The sequence below is a fragment of the Mobula hypostoma genome, chromosome 19 (genome assembly GCF_963921235.1).
Source record: "Mobula hypostoma chromosome 19, sMobHyp1.1, whole genome shotgun sequence".
Classification (NCBI taxonomy): Eukaryota; Metazoa; Chordata; class Chondrichthyes; order Myliobatiformes; family Myliobatidae; genus Mobula; species Mobula hypostoma.
In genome coordinates, this window is record NC_086115.1 from 15,420,687 (window position 1) to 15,434,225 (window position 13,539).

Below are 13,539 nucleotides of genomic sequence, written 5' to 3' on the forward strand. Positions count from 1 at the left end.
TCTATCTCCTTGCAGCTGATGCTTATTCACTGCCTCTGTTTAATCGTTTCAGGGAGAGAGAGAAGTGGTATCTGCACTCCTGACACAACTAATTAGGAGGAATTACAACAAATAGCAGAATCGTTACTGGATGAAAGGAGTCATTTAGCCCATCGAGTCCTTGCTAGCTCATTGCAAGCCCGATCCCTTTCAGTATTCCAGAGCACTATGCGGCACTGAACTGGCCGTAAGGTGAGGGAGTCAGCTGGGTGTGTGCACGATGTGATAATGATGAGCATGTTACCAAGTCTCAAGAGCCTGAGTTAGAGGGAGAGATTAGAGTCAGACTTTACCTGTTGGGACATGGGAGACTGGTGGGGCGGGGGAGGAGTGGATAATCTTAGAGGCGTATAGTACCATAAGGGGCAGAGATATAGCACGTGCACTTTCTCCCCGCCACCCCCCCCCCCGCCAAGATTGAAGAATCAAGAACTAGAGAACATGGGTTAAGGTGAGTAAGGAAATGTTTGTACAAAGATTGATCCACTGTTGTCCTATCAGATTCTTTCTTCTTCAGCCCTTTAACTCATCTGCCTATCACCTCTTACTTCATACTCCCTCACCTGGTCTCGCCCGTCACCTGCTAGCTTGTACACCTTCCCTTGTGCCTCCTTCCCGCTTCCTTTCTGGCTGCCAAGGTAGCTGCGGCAGGTACGACAGTATTTAAAGGATACTTGGACAGGAACAGTGGTGCTAGAAAGTTTGTGAACCCTGCAGAATTCTCTCTATTTCTGCATCACTGTGACCTAAAATGTGATCAGAACTTCATGTAAATCCTAAAACTAGATAAAGATAACCCAATTAAATAAATAACACGAAAATATAGAAACATAGAAAATAGGTGCAGGGGTAGGCCATTCGGCCCTTCGAGTCTGCACCGCCATTTATTATGATCATGGCTGATCATCCAACTCAGAACCCCGCCCCAGCCTTCCCTCCATACCCCCTGACCCCTGTAGCCACAAGGGCCATATCTAACTCCCTCTTAAACATAGCCAATGAACTGGCCTCAACAGTTCCCTGTGGCAGAGAATTCCACAGATTCACTACTCTCTGTGTGAAGAAGTTTTTCCTAATCTCGGTCCTAAAAGGCTTCCCCTCTATCCTCAAACTGTGACCCCTCGTTCTGGACTTCCCCAACATCGGGAACAATCTTCCTGCATCCAGCCTGTCCAATCCCTTTAGGATCTTATACGTTTCAATCAGATCCCCCCCTCAATCTTCTAAATTCCAACGAGTACAAGCCCAGTTCATCCAGTCTTTCTTCATATGAAAGTCCTGCCATCCCAGGAATCAATCTGGTGAACCTTCTTTGTACTCCCTCTATGGCAAAGATGTCTTTCCTCAGATTAGGGGACCAAAACTGCACACAATACTCCAGGTGTGGTCTCACCAAGGCCTTGTACAACTGCAGTAGTACCTCCCTGCTCCTGTACTCGAATCCTCTCGCTATAAATGCCAGCATACCATTTGCCTTTTTCACCGCCTGCTGTACCTGCATGCCCACTTTTAATGACTGGTGTATAATGACACTCAGGTCTCGTTGCACCTCCCCTTTTCCTAATCGGCCACCATTCAGATAATAATCTGTTTTCCTATTTTTGCCACCAAAGTGGATAACTTCACATTTATCCACATTAAATTGCATCTGCCATGAGTTTGCCCACTCACCCAACCTATCCAAGTCACCCTGCATCCTCTTAGCATCCTCCTCACTGCTAACACTGCCACCCAGCTTCGTGTCATCCACAAACTTGGAGATGCTGCATTTAATTCCCTCATCCAAGTCATTAATATATATTGTAAACAACTGGGGTCCCAGCACTGAGCCTTGCGGTACCCCACTAGTCACCGCCTGCCATTCTGAAAAGGTCCTGTTTATTCCCACTCTTTGCTTCCTGTCTGCTAACCAATTCTCCACCCACACCAATACCTTACCCCCAATACCGTGTGCTTTAAGTTTGCACACTAATCTCCTGTGTGGGACCTTGTCAAAAGCCTTTTGAAAATCCAAATATACCACATCCACTGGTTCTCCCCTATCCACTCTACTCGTTACATCCTCAAAAAATTCTATGAGATTCGTCAGACATGATTTTCCTTTCACAAATCCATGCTGACTTTGTCCGATCATTTCACCGCTTTCCAAATGTGCTGTTATCACATCCTTGATAACTGACTCCAGCAGTTTCCCCACCACCGACGTTAGGCTAACCGGTCTATAATTCCCCGGTTTCTCTCTCCCTCCTTTTTTAAAAAGTGGGGTTACATTAGCCACCCTCCAATCCTCAGGAACTAGTCCAGAATCTTTAACGAGTTTTGAAAAATTATCACTAATGCATCCACTATTTCTTGGGCTACTTCCTTAAGCACTCTAGGATGCAGACCATCTGGCCCTGGGGATTTATCTGCCTTCAATCCCTTCAATTTACCTAACACCACTTCCCTACTAACATGAAAACATACTTGTTCATTTATTCAAGGCAAAACGATCCAATATTACATGTTGGAATTGGAAAAAATATGTGAACTTCTGGGGTAATGCTTTCTATTTGGAGTCAGGTGTTCCAATCCATGAGGTGAGATTGGAGGTGTGGGTTGTAGAGGTGCCCTGCCCTATTAAAAAAAACACACAAAGTCAGATTACTGACAGAGCCTGCTCTTCTCAAGAAAGATCTGTTTATGTACACTCTACCTCGATCAAAACAACTTTCAGAGGACCTTAGAAAAAATTGCAGAGCTGCATCAAGCTGGAAAGGGCTACAAAAGCATTTCTAAAGAGCTGAGAGTTCATCAGTCCACAGTAAGAGAAATTGCCTTCAAATGGAGAAAGCGCAGTACTGTTGCTACTCTGGTTCGGAGTGGGCGTCCTGCACCAAGAGCACAGCATGCAATGCTGAAGGAGATGAAAAAGAACCCGAGGGTAATGACGAAAGACCTGCAGAATCTCTAGAACCCGCTAAGGTCTCTGTTCCTGTGTCCACTATAAGAAAAACACTGAACAAGAATGGTGTTCATGGAAGGACACCACAGAGGAAACCACTGCTCTCCAAAAAAACATTGCTGCACTTCTCAAGTTTGCAAAAGACCACCTGGATGTTCTACGGCGCCTCTGGGACAATATCCTGTGGACAGATGAGACAAAAGTTGAACTTTTTGGCAGGAATGCGCCTTGCTATGTTTGGAGAAAAAAAGAGCATTGCACACCAACACCAAAACCTCATCCCAACTGTGAAGCATAGCGGAAGGAGCATCATCGTTTGGGGCTGCTTTGCTGGACAGCTTGCAATCAGTGAGGGAACAGTAAATTCAAAACTGTGTCTAGACAGTTTACAGGAGAATGTTAGAATAGCAGTCTGTCTCCTGAAGCTTAATTGAAGTTGGATAGTGCAACAAGACAATGGTCCAAAAGACAAGAGTAAATCAACAACAGAAAGATTTAAAAAGAAGAAAATTTGTGTCTTGGAATGGCCAAGTCCTGACCTTAATCCTATAGAAATGTTGTGGATGGACCTGAAGCAAGCATTTCATGCAAGGAAGCCCACCAGCATCCCAGGGTTGAAGCCATTTTGCGAGGAGGAATTGCCTAAACTTTCTCCAAGTCGATGTGCAGGATTGATCAACAGTTACTGGAAACGTTTAGCTGAAGTTATTGCTGTACAAGGGGGTCACACCAGTTACTGAAGGCAAAGGTTCACATACTTATCCCAGCAAATACATGTAATGTTGGATCATTTTTCTCAATAAATAAATGACCAAGTATAATTTTTTTGTTATTTATTTAATTGAGATCTCCCTATCTAATTTTAGTCCTTGCGCAAAGTTCCGATCATGTTTATGCAGATGTAGAAAAAATTCTACAGGGTTCACAAACTTTCTAGCACGACTGTACATGGATCGGGAAGGTAGACAGGGACATAGGCCAATGGAACTAGCTTAGGTAGGCACCTTTGTCAGTATAGATTGGTTGGGCCGAAGGTCCTGTTTCTGTGCTCTGTATGACTCTGTGATCTAATCATTGGTGGGGGGGTTGATATGAGTGCATAGAGACTTTGCCCTTGTGTCGAGGATATTTTGCATTGTTCCGTGGTGTATATGGATCCTCAGATTCACATTTTGTTCAGGAGTGCAGTATTCCCAAGGCTCTGGGCTGGAGATTTGGCCAGGATTTCTCACCTCAAGTCGCTGGAGTAAAGCTTGACTCAACCTCCTGTTGGACAAGAGGGTTCAAGGTGATTGAGATCCACCATGGTGGATCTGTACCTACTTGTCTCAATCAGCTTGCTCACAGCAGACTCAGCTCTTAGTTTATAAACTCAAGTGACTCTACAGATACTGGAAATCCTGAGCAATGCACACAAAATGCTGGAGGAATTCAGCAGGTCAGACAGCATCTATAGAGGGGAATAAACAGACAACAGTTCGAGCCAAGGCCCTTCATTAGGACTGAAAAGGAATTGATTTCTCTAACTTTTGGTGAATTCACCCCCAAACCCCTTCTCCCTCCTTCATCCCCTATTCTGGTTACCCTTTTACCCCTTCTCCACACCTGCCCATCACTTCCCTTTGGTTCCCCTCCTCTTTCCCTTTCTTCCACTCCTATCAGATTCTTTCTTCTTCAGCCCTCTGCTTTGTCCACCTCTCACCTCCCAACTTCTTACTTCATACCCCCCCCATTCATGTGTTCTCACCTATCACCTGACAGCTTGTACACCACCCCCTCTCTCCACCTTTTTATTCTGGCTATCCCCCCTTCCTTTCCAGTCCTGCTGAAGGATCTCGCCCTAAAACATCAACTATTTATTCCCCTCCGTAGATGCTGCCCGACCTGCTGAGCTCCTCCAGAATTTTGTGCGTGTTGTTCACCTGGTATAACTATTTGGATCCTTTATTGTCCTGGCCGCCACAGAGCAGTGAAGTCCCTTGCTCATACGAAGCTCACAGAGTGAACAGTGTACATGGTTGTAATAACCTCCAGAAGGACCACTACCTTCTCGTAGGGTTTAGAAGCCTGCATGTCCCAATGACTCGTAGATCTATGCTGGCCGGAGTCAGGGCTTTATGCTTTGGCTCTTGGTGGGGTCACCCACGCCAAACAGGTCAAAGGGTAGAGGCCGGACTAAGAGTGGTCCACTGGTCCTCTGGGTTGGGGGACTCCAGCTCGGGGCTAACAACCCGACTGGCCAAACAAAACTGTTGCAGAAACAACAATAAAGAACCTTTCTCCATCTGAGTGTGACGGTATTGCTGAGTTTTCAACCAGGACTTGTGTGACTGGCGGTAAATGGAGAGGAAGCTACTGACATGATGAAGGAAGCCCTGAACACCTGCTGAGATGGAGGACCTTCATTGCTGCCCTCAATGCCAGGTGTGTAACAGGCAAAAGAAGAGGAGAAGTAATAATAAGTACAATATCTTCTCTCTGCCTGCACTGCACTTTTTCTCTGACTGTAACACTTTATTCTGCACTCTGTTATCGGTTTACCTCAATGCACCGTGGAATGAGAACCCGGTTTATTATCACTGACGTATGTCATGAAATTTGTTGTTTGGCAGCAGCGGTACAGTGTGATAAATAAAATATACTATAAATTATAATTTTAAAATATATAGTTAAAAAAGGTTCATTCAAGTTGTTGGGGGTGGTATTGGGGCCAAGCTCCCACTATCTATTAAATGCTCCCAATGGCATGCATTTCAAATAACTTCCGACAACCAAGTCCAGCTCCTGACCTTCACGTGTGGCTTAGCTACTGAACCCGGTGGAACTGTTTCTACCAACAGGAAAAGGGGCAAAGATGCCCTAACACCAGTCACTTTGGACAGATGGGGCTTGTTGGTTGTGGTTGGCAGCTCAATTTGGAGAAGGAGAACTCTGATCTCAATCCTGCCTTGCAGTGATACCCACTCATGGGGAAGGGATCGCTGAGGAAAAATCCAGAGCTGGATTCCCAAAGACAAACAGTCCTACGTTGAGTTCAGTGCTGACTGGCAACTCCTGCAATGCCACTGGTGCCAGACTGTATCGGTCTCTGCCGTTCCTTTGGATTCATCATCTGCGTGGAGAGGAAGAACCTGCTACACGGCCAACAGCTTGCTCTCCATATTGTACTGCCCTGGCCTGCATATCACCGTCGGGATGTATCATCCATGGTCGACCCCAACCAGTGGTGGGCCTCAACTTCAAAAAGGCAGCAAAAAAAAAAAGGGAGGTAGTGTCCATTGTTCTGTTAGCTGTTCAGAAATCTGATGATGGAGGGGAAGAAGATATTCCTAAAACATTGAGGCTCCTGTGCCATCTCCTTGATGGTAATAATGAGAAGTCATGTCCTAGACAGTAAGGTTCCTTAATGATGGATAGGGCGTTTTCAAGCATTGCTTTTTGGAGATGCTCTTGGTGGTGAGGAGTAGATGGATGGGACGTTTTCGAGCATTGCTTTTTGGAGATGCTCTTGGTGGTGAGGAGTAGATGGATGGGACGTTTTCGAGCATTGCTTTTTGGAGATGACCCTGGTGGTGGGGAGGCTGGTGCCCATAATGGAACTGGCCGAGTTTACAACCCTCTGCAGCTTTTCCCAATCCTGTGTGTCAGCGCCTTCACGCCAGATGGTGACACAACCAGTTAGAATGCCCTCCATGGTGCATCTGTAGAAACATAATGTGCATTTGGCAACATGTAATGATTTGATCTGCTCGAACAGAGTGTAGAGCAATGCCAGACAAGCTTCTCACTGTGACAATACTAAACCAATTCCAACGAGCACAGAATTGGGAAAAGATCTAAAGTAATGAAAAAAGCAGTGCTGAAGTGACTATATCGGAGAGAGGTAGAGCACGAGAATTCTAGTCGCTGACCATGACCAGGAATAACGCTTCCAGAGTGGTGGATTTGCAGGTCCACAGGTTGTTCCCTGGAGCTTCCTATGGTGAGGTCCATGGCAGGCTTCCAGCCACACAGCAAGGAGTGGGTTGTCTGGGATCCTTGTCACGTGCAATCTTAATGCTCGAGTGTTTTGAGTTAGAACTTTATTGCTTGGAACAAAGGGCATGTTATTATCAGCAGTTAGCACAACACATTACAGCACCAGTGACCAACGACCGGGGTTTAATTCCCTCTGCTGTCGGTAAGGAGTTTGTACATTCACCCTGTGATCGTGTGGGTTTCCTCCGGGTGCTCTGGTTTCCTCCCACAGTCCAAAGACTTGCGGGTTAGGGTTAGTAAGTTGTGGGCATGTTATTTTGACGTCAGCGCTGCCATGGATGATCCCGAGTTCTACTGCAAAAGGAGGAGGGTTTGGCATGGGGCTAGCAACCCCATCTCATCAAAACCCAGAGCCTCAGAAACACCAGCAGAAGCTGCAAAGGCCTCGAAACCCTGGGAGACAAAGGTCTTCGAAGATGCTCAACATCTAGAGACATTGTGAAAGCCTGGCCCAGAAGAGAAGACTCTGGTGAACTGCTGTTGGATGCCCATGACCCAGTTCAGAATCAGGTTTCATATCACCGGCACCTGTCGTGATATTTGTCAACTTTGCGGCAGCAGTACAATGCAATACATAATAATAGAGAAAAAAATAGTGAATTACAGTAGTGATATATAAAATAGTTTAATAAGTCGTGCAAACAATAGAAATAAAGTAGTAAGGTAGTGTTCATGTCCATTCAGAAATCGGATGGCAGAGGGGAAGAAGCTGTTCCTGTGTGCCTTCAGGCTTCTGTACCTCCTTCCTGATGGTAGCAATGAGAAGTTGATGGGTCTAAGTACATTGGTGCCGGAAGCATGACGACACTTGTGGGTTCCCCCCATCGTATTCTTGGACTTGTTGGCGCAAATGATGCATTTCACTGTACGTTCCGAAGTACATGTGACAAATGACGTTAATCATAAAAAGACTGTGTACTTTCACCCTGTCTATGGCCCTGATAATCTAAAATAGCTCTATCAGATCACCCCTTTTTTATGGATCTTGATCTTGAAAAGATTGAGGGGTGATCTGACAGAGGTATATAAGATTGTGAGAGGTGTAGATGGTGGAAGCATGTGGTCTTTTTCTGAGGGAGGGTGCACTAAAACTCAAGGAGCATACTTTTAAGATCAAAAGCAAGAGATTTAAAAGGGGCATCAGGGGTAGCAATATCACAGAGGCTGGTGCATATTTGGAATGAGTTACTGGAAATAGCGGTTCAGAAGGGACATTAGTAACATTAAAAGCTATCTGGATAAGTACAAGGATTGGATTTAGAGGCTGTGGGTCATAAACAGGCGAACGGAACTCACACTGGGCAATACAGTCAGCATGGATGAGATGGGCTGAAGGGTTCTGATTGACTCTGTGATTCTATGCTAATTGAACCGTGCCTCTGGCATGCTGTTGCTGTTGGCATTACAAATGCCTCCAATCCCGCTGCTTAACCTCAACAATGTCCTCATTAAAACTGCTACATTCATGTTACTGAGCATTGGGCTTTCTGTCTGTTCAATTCCAGTCAGGCAGATCACAATTCCAAAATCAGGCAACTGTAATGGACCTGCGCGGGACTTGGAATTTTACCAGGCCATCAGTGTCTTCCCTTATTGTTTGCTAAATGTATTTGAGCTCTGCTTTGCATTCCACTATGTCAGTGGCTACTCCCAACCTACACTAACATCTGACTTACTAGGTGAGGATCGAGTACTGGGGTCAAGAGCTTCAGGTGTCTGAGAGTGAACTTCACCAATAGCCTCTCTGGTCCATACATATGTATAGACACCATGGCCAAGAGATCTCACCACACCTCTACTTCCTCAGGAGGCTAAAGAAATTTGGCATGTCCTCTCTGATTCTCACCAATATGTATCAACGCAGCACAGAAAACATCCTGTCCGATACATCACGGTTAGGTGCGGCAACTGCCCTGCCCGTGACCAGAGAGCTGCGGACGCAGCTCAGCACATCATAGAAACCAGCCTCCCCTCCATGGACTCTGTCTCCACTTCTGACTGCCTCAGTAAAGCAGCCAGCGTAATCAAAGGCCCCACACACCCCAGACATTCTCTCTTCTCCCAACGCACAGAAGGTACAAAAGCCCAAAAGCACGTACCACGAGGCTCAAGGAATGCTTCTACCCCACTGTTATCCGACTCTTGAACTATCCCCTAGTACTTTAAGATAGACTCTTGACCTCGCAATCTACCTCCTTATGATCTATTGTCTACCTGCACTGCATTTTTCTCTAACTGTAACACTTCATTCCGCATTCTGTTATTGTTTTACCTCAATACACTGTTCTAAAGAATTAATCTGTGTGGATGGTATGCAAGACTGGGTTTATGTCTCTGTACATGTGACAATAATAAACCAATTTACTCTTATATACTTGCATGGGAGCCAAACTGCCCAGCGGATTATCGGCACCCAATTGCCCACCATTGAGAACATCTACCATAAACGCTGCCTGGGCAGGGCGAAAAGCATTATCAGGGAGGCATCTCACCCTAACCATGGACTTTTTACTCTCCTCCCATCCGGTAGGCGCTACAGGAGCCTCCGCTCCCGCACCAGCAGGCACAGGAAGAGCTTCTTCCCTGAGGCTGTGATCCTGCTGAACCTCACATCACAGCGCTAAGCAGTATTGCATCCGTATTGTACTGTCTCAGTACTTTTATATTTGTGTGCTGTAGCACTTTTTTTTATTTGCAGTTATTTTGTAAATAACACTATTCTTTGCATTTCTGGTCAGATGCTAAATGCATTTCAATGGCTTTGTATTTGTACTCGGCACAATGATAATAAAGTTGAATCTAATCTAATCTAATGTGAGGGTGGAGAGGAGATTTACCAGGATGCTGCCTGGATTGGAGAGCACGTCGTATGAGGATAGGTGAGCAAGCTAGGGCTTCTCTCCTCGGAGTGAAGAAGGATGAGAGGTGACTCGATAGAGGTATACAAGTTGAAAAGAGGCAAAGTTTGAGTGTACAGCCAGAGACTTTCCCAGGGTGAAAATGAAAAGAGGGCACAATTTTAAGGTGATTGGCGGAAAGTATAGTGGGGATGTCACAGGTAGGTCTTTTTACACACAGAGTGGTGGGTGCATGGAACGCACTGCCGAGTGTGGTGGTAGAGGCAAATACATTAGTCACATTTAAGAGAACATTAGACAGGAAAATGGAGGGTTATGTAGGAGGGAAGAAATAGATTGATCTGGAAGTAAGTTAAAAGGTCACCACAACATTGTGGGCAGAAGGGCCTGTACTGAGCTGTACAATTCTATGTTCCACGTGCTTTAAATCCTGGGATGAAGGGATTGTCTGATGAGGAAAGGTTGATGAGTGTGTAAGAAAAATGAGAGGTGATCTTGTTGAAACAAAATGAGTCTCAATGGTTGAGTGCTGGGACTCCTGGAACCAGTGACATAAAACATGTTCCGACCATTTAAGGAGTTGCTTGTCTGAGGGATGTGACTCTCTGAATTCTCTCAGAGCTATGCAAGGTGGAAATGCAAAGATCGAGGAAGGATTAATAGTTACGGGGAACTTGCAGGAGAGTCAAACTGAGGCCAATATCAGATTAGCCATGATTTTATAGAATGGTAGAGTGGTCAGATGTCTGAGTGACCCTATTTTTTATGTTAACTCCCCATAGAACTTATCTCTCTTCGTATCTATAAGGGACAAGCAAAATGCTGGAGGAACATAGTGACTCAGGCAGCTTCTGCGGAAGGAGATGGACAGTCGACATTTCGCTGCCTATGGGAGCTGAAACGTTATGCTGCAGTTGAATAAGTTGTCGGTGAGACTGCACTTGGAGTGCTGTGTACAGTTTCAGTCACTCTGTTGCAGGAAACGTGGTTAATTGGAAAGAGGGCAGAGATTTTTATGAGGATGTTGCCAGGACTAGAGGGCCTGAGTTTCTGGGAAAGATTGGCCAGGTAGTCTTTATTCCCTGGAACGTAGAAGAGTGAGTGGTGACCTTATAGAAATATTTAAGACCATGAGGGAGGGATAGATAAGGTGGATGGTAACAGCCTTTTACCCGGTGTAGGGGAGACTGAAACCAGCAGGCAGAAGTTCAGGGTGAGAGGGGAAAGATTTAAGATAAACCTGTGATGGGCAACCTTTTCCACACAGAGGATGGTGAGTATATGGAAGGGGCTGCCAGCGGAAATGGTTGAGGAGGAACATTAGTGTCATTCAGAAAGCTCTTGGGTAGGGACACAGAGGGGTGTGGGTTAAAGAGACATGGGCCAATTGCAGGAACTTGGTATTAGCACCACGGTCAGCATTGATTAGTTGGGCCAAAGGGTCTGTATCTGTGCTGTAATACTCAATTGCTCTGTGGCTTGTTTCCAGTGCAGCAATTTCACAGTCGGCCACCTTTCCCTGAGTCGGATTCTGATTCTGAAACGCTTGGCTCCCTTCCACATCAAGCGTTTGACAACATCCACCCTTGAATGTCTGTCAATAATTCAGCCTCCACTAATCCCCAGCCGAGGCCACTTCTTACAAATCTTGGCCTTTCTGAAGGGAGAAATTCCTCTTCCTCTCCTTCTCGAACTGAACTGGCCGCATTACGGTCTGATACGGAAATCCGAATGCGTAGGAACTTACGAAGCTGCAGAGTAGTGAACTCAGCCCGATATATCACTGGCATGTCCTTCCTGCCGTCAGTAGTATCTACAGGAGGCGTTGCCTCAGGAAGGCAACGCCAACATCGAAAATTGCCACCATCCGGGCCATGACATCTTCTCACAGCTTTCTTCTAATCCCAACCCTAACTCTAATGCTACCATTGGGCAGGAGGTACAGAAGCCTGAAGTCCCACACCATCAGGTTCAGGAACAGCTACTTCCCTTCAACCACTTGGTCCTTGGACCAACCGGGACAACCCTAATCATTAACTCAGTACAGCAACACTATGACCACTTGGCACGACAATGGACTTGCTTTGTTCTAATTGTGTTCTTTCTTGTGTAATTTTGTATAATTAATGCTTTTTCTTGTGCATGCTGTGCTGGGGGTGCATATGTGTCAACACTGTGCAGATGACAAACTCGACCTTGACTTTGACTTCAGTGGGTGACCCCATTGTTCCGATCCTGTTCTGGATGCCCCCACTTATATCATAAGACATAGGACCAGAATTGGGAGACCTGTCCCATCAGCTCTGCTTCACCATTCGATCATGGCTGATTTATTTTCCCTCTCACTTGGTGAAACATCCTTCCTCTTGTAAAGAACATTGCGTCACTTGCCTTTCAAGTTGGTGCTGTGTCATAGGGAGTTCTCAAGAACACGAGGAGATCACCTCCAGGGAATCTGCTCATCTGGATGTCATGCTGGCGGCTAGACTGAGCAGTGTAACCATCCTCACTGAGCTATGAACCATGACACAGTTGGCAGATAAGATACTGGTTGTCATGGTTTCACTTTGATCCAAGAGACCTTAAAATTGCCTTTTTTAATGTCTCTGTTGAACAGCTTTCATCACCCACCTCCCTCTGTATGAAAAAGTTGCCCCTCACAGACATCCCACCCTACAAAAACTCATTTCAGGGAGGTAGCACCATCAATTTGTGGGAGACTCCCGGAACTTCTGAGAGAGGTGGGATGTCTGCAATAGAGTAGCTCCTTAGCAGCTAGCCAGCTAGTTTAAATAACGTTAGCTATGCTCAGGAGCGAATGACACCTGTTAAACTCACCTCAACATGACTTTTACAGTCTTAACCCACCATGGGCAATAGAAAAGTCACCGTTGCAAACAGTGCAGCGAGCAGCACTGTCATTATTTTTGACCCCTATTAGGCAGGGGTACACTTCAGGGTAGTCTGGGGTGACGTACGCTTTAAATTTTCTTTTTTTGGAACACTCTGCCATGGTGTGTGCTCTCTCTCTTGATCTCGCGCGCTCTCGCTCGCTTTAAAAAAAAATTGATTTCCGGGATATTGTATATAATTTGTGGGCGTCAGGGAGCCGCTATCAATATGCGGGAGACTCCCGGAACTTCCGGGAGAGGTGAGATGTCTGCCCTCAGATCCCCTTTAAATCTTTCACCTTAAACCTGAGCCCTCTAGTTTCCGACTGTGACTGTCTACCTTACCTACACCCCCTCATGATCTTATGAGCATACAAGGTCACACCTCGGGTCCTTCACTCTGGGAAGAATAGCCCCAGCCTGTCCAGATTCACCAAATTCAGCCAGAAGAAAGATAAAATTGACTTTATTTGTCACATCTAATCATCGAAACATTGAAGCATACTGTGAAATGCAACGTTTGTGTCAATGACCAACACTGTCTGAGGATCGTGCTGGAGGCAGCCATAACGTATTACCCAAACAAGAGAGAATCTGCAGATGCTGGAAATCCACAACAACACTCACAAAATGCTGGAGGAACTCAGCAGGCCAGGCAGCGCCTATGGAAAAGGGTAAACAGTCTTCGTGCTTATTGCCCACATGTCTCTGGAATGTCGGGGGAGAACGGAGGAAACCCAGGTGGTCACAGAGAGAAAGTACAAACTCC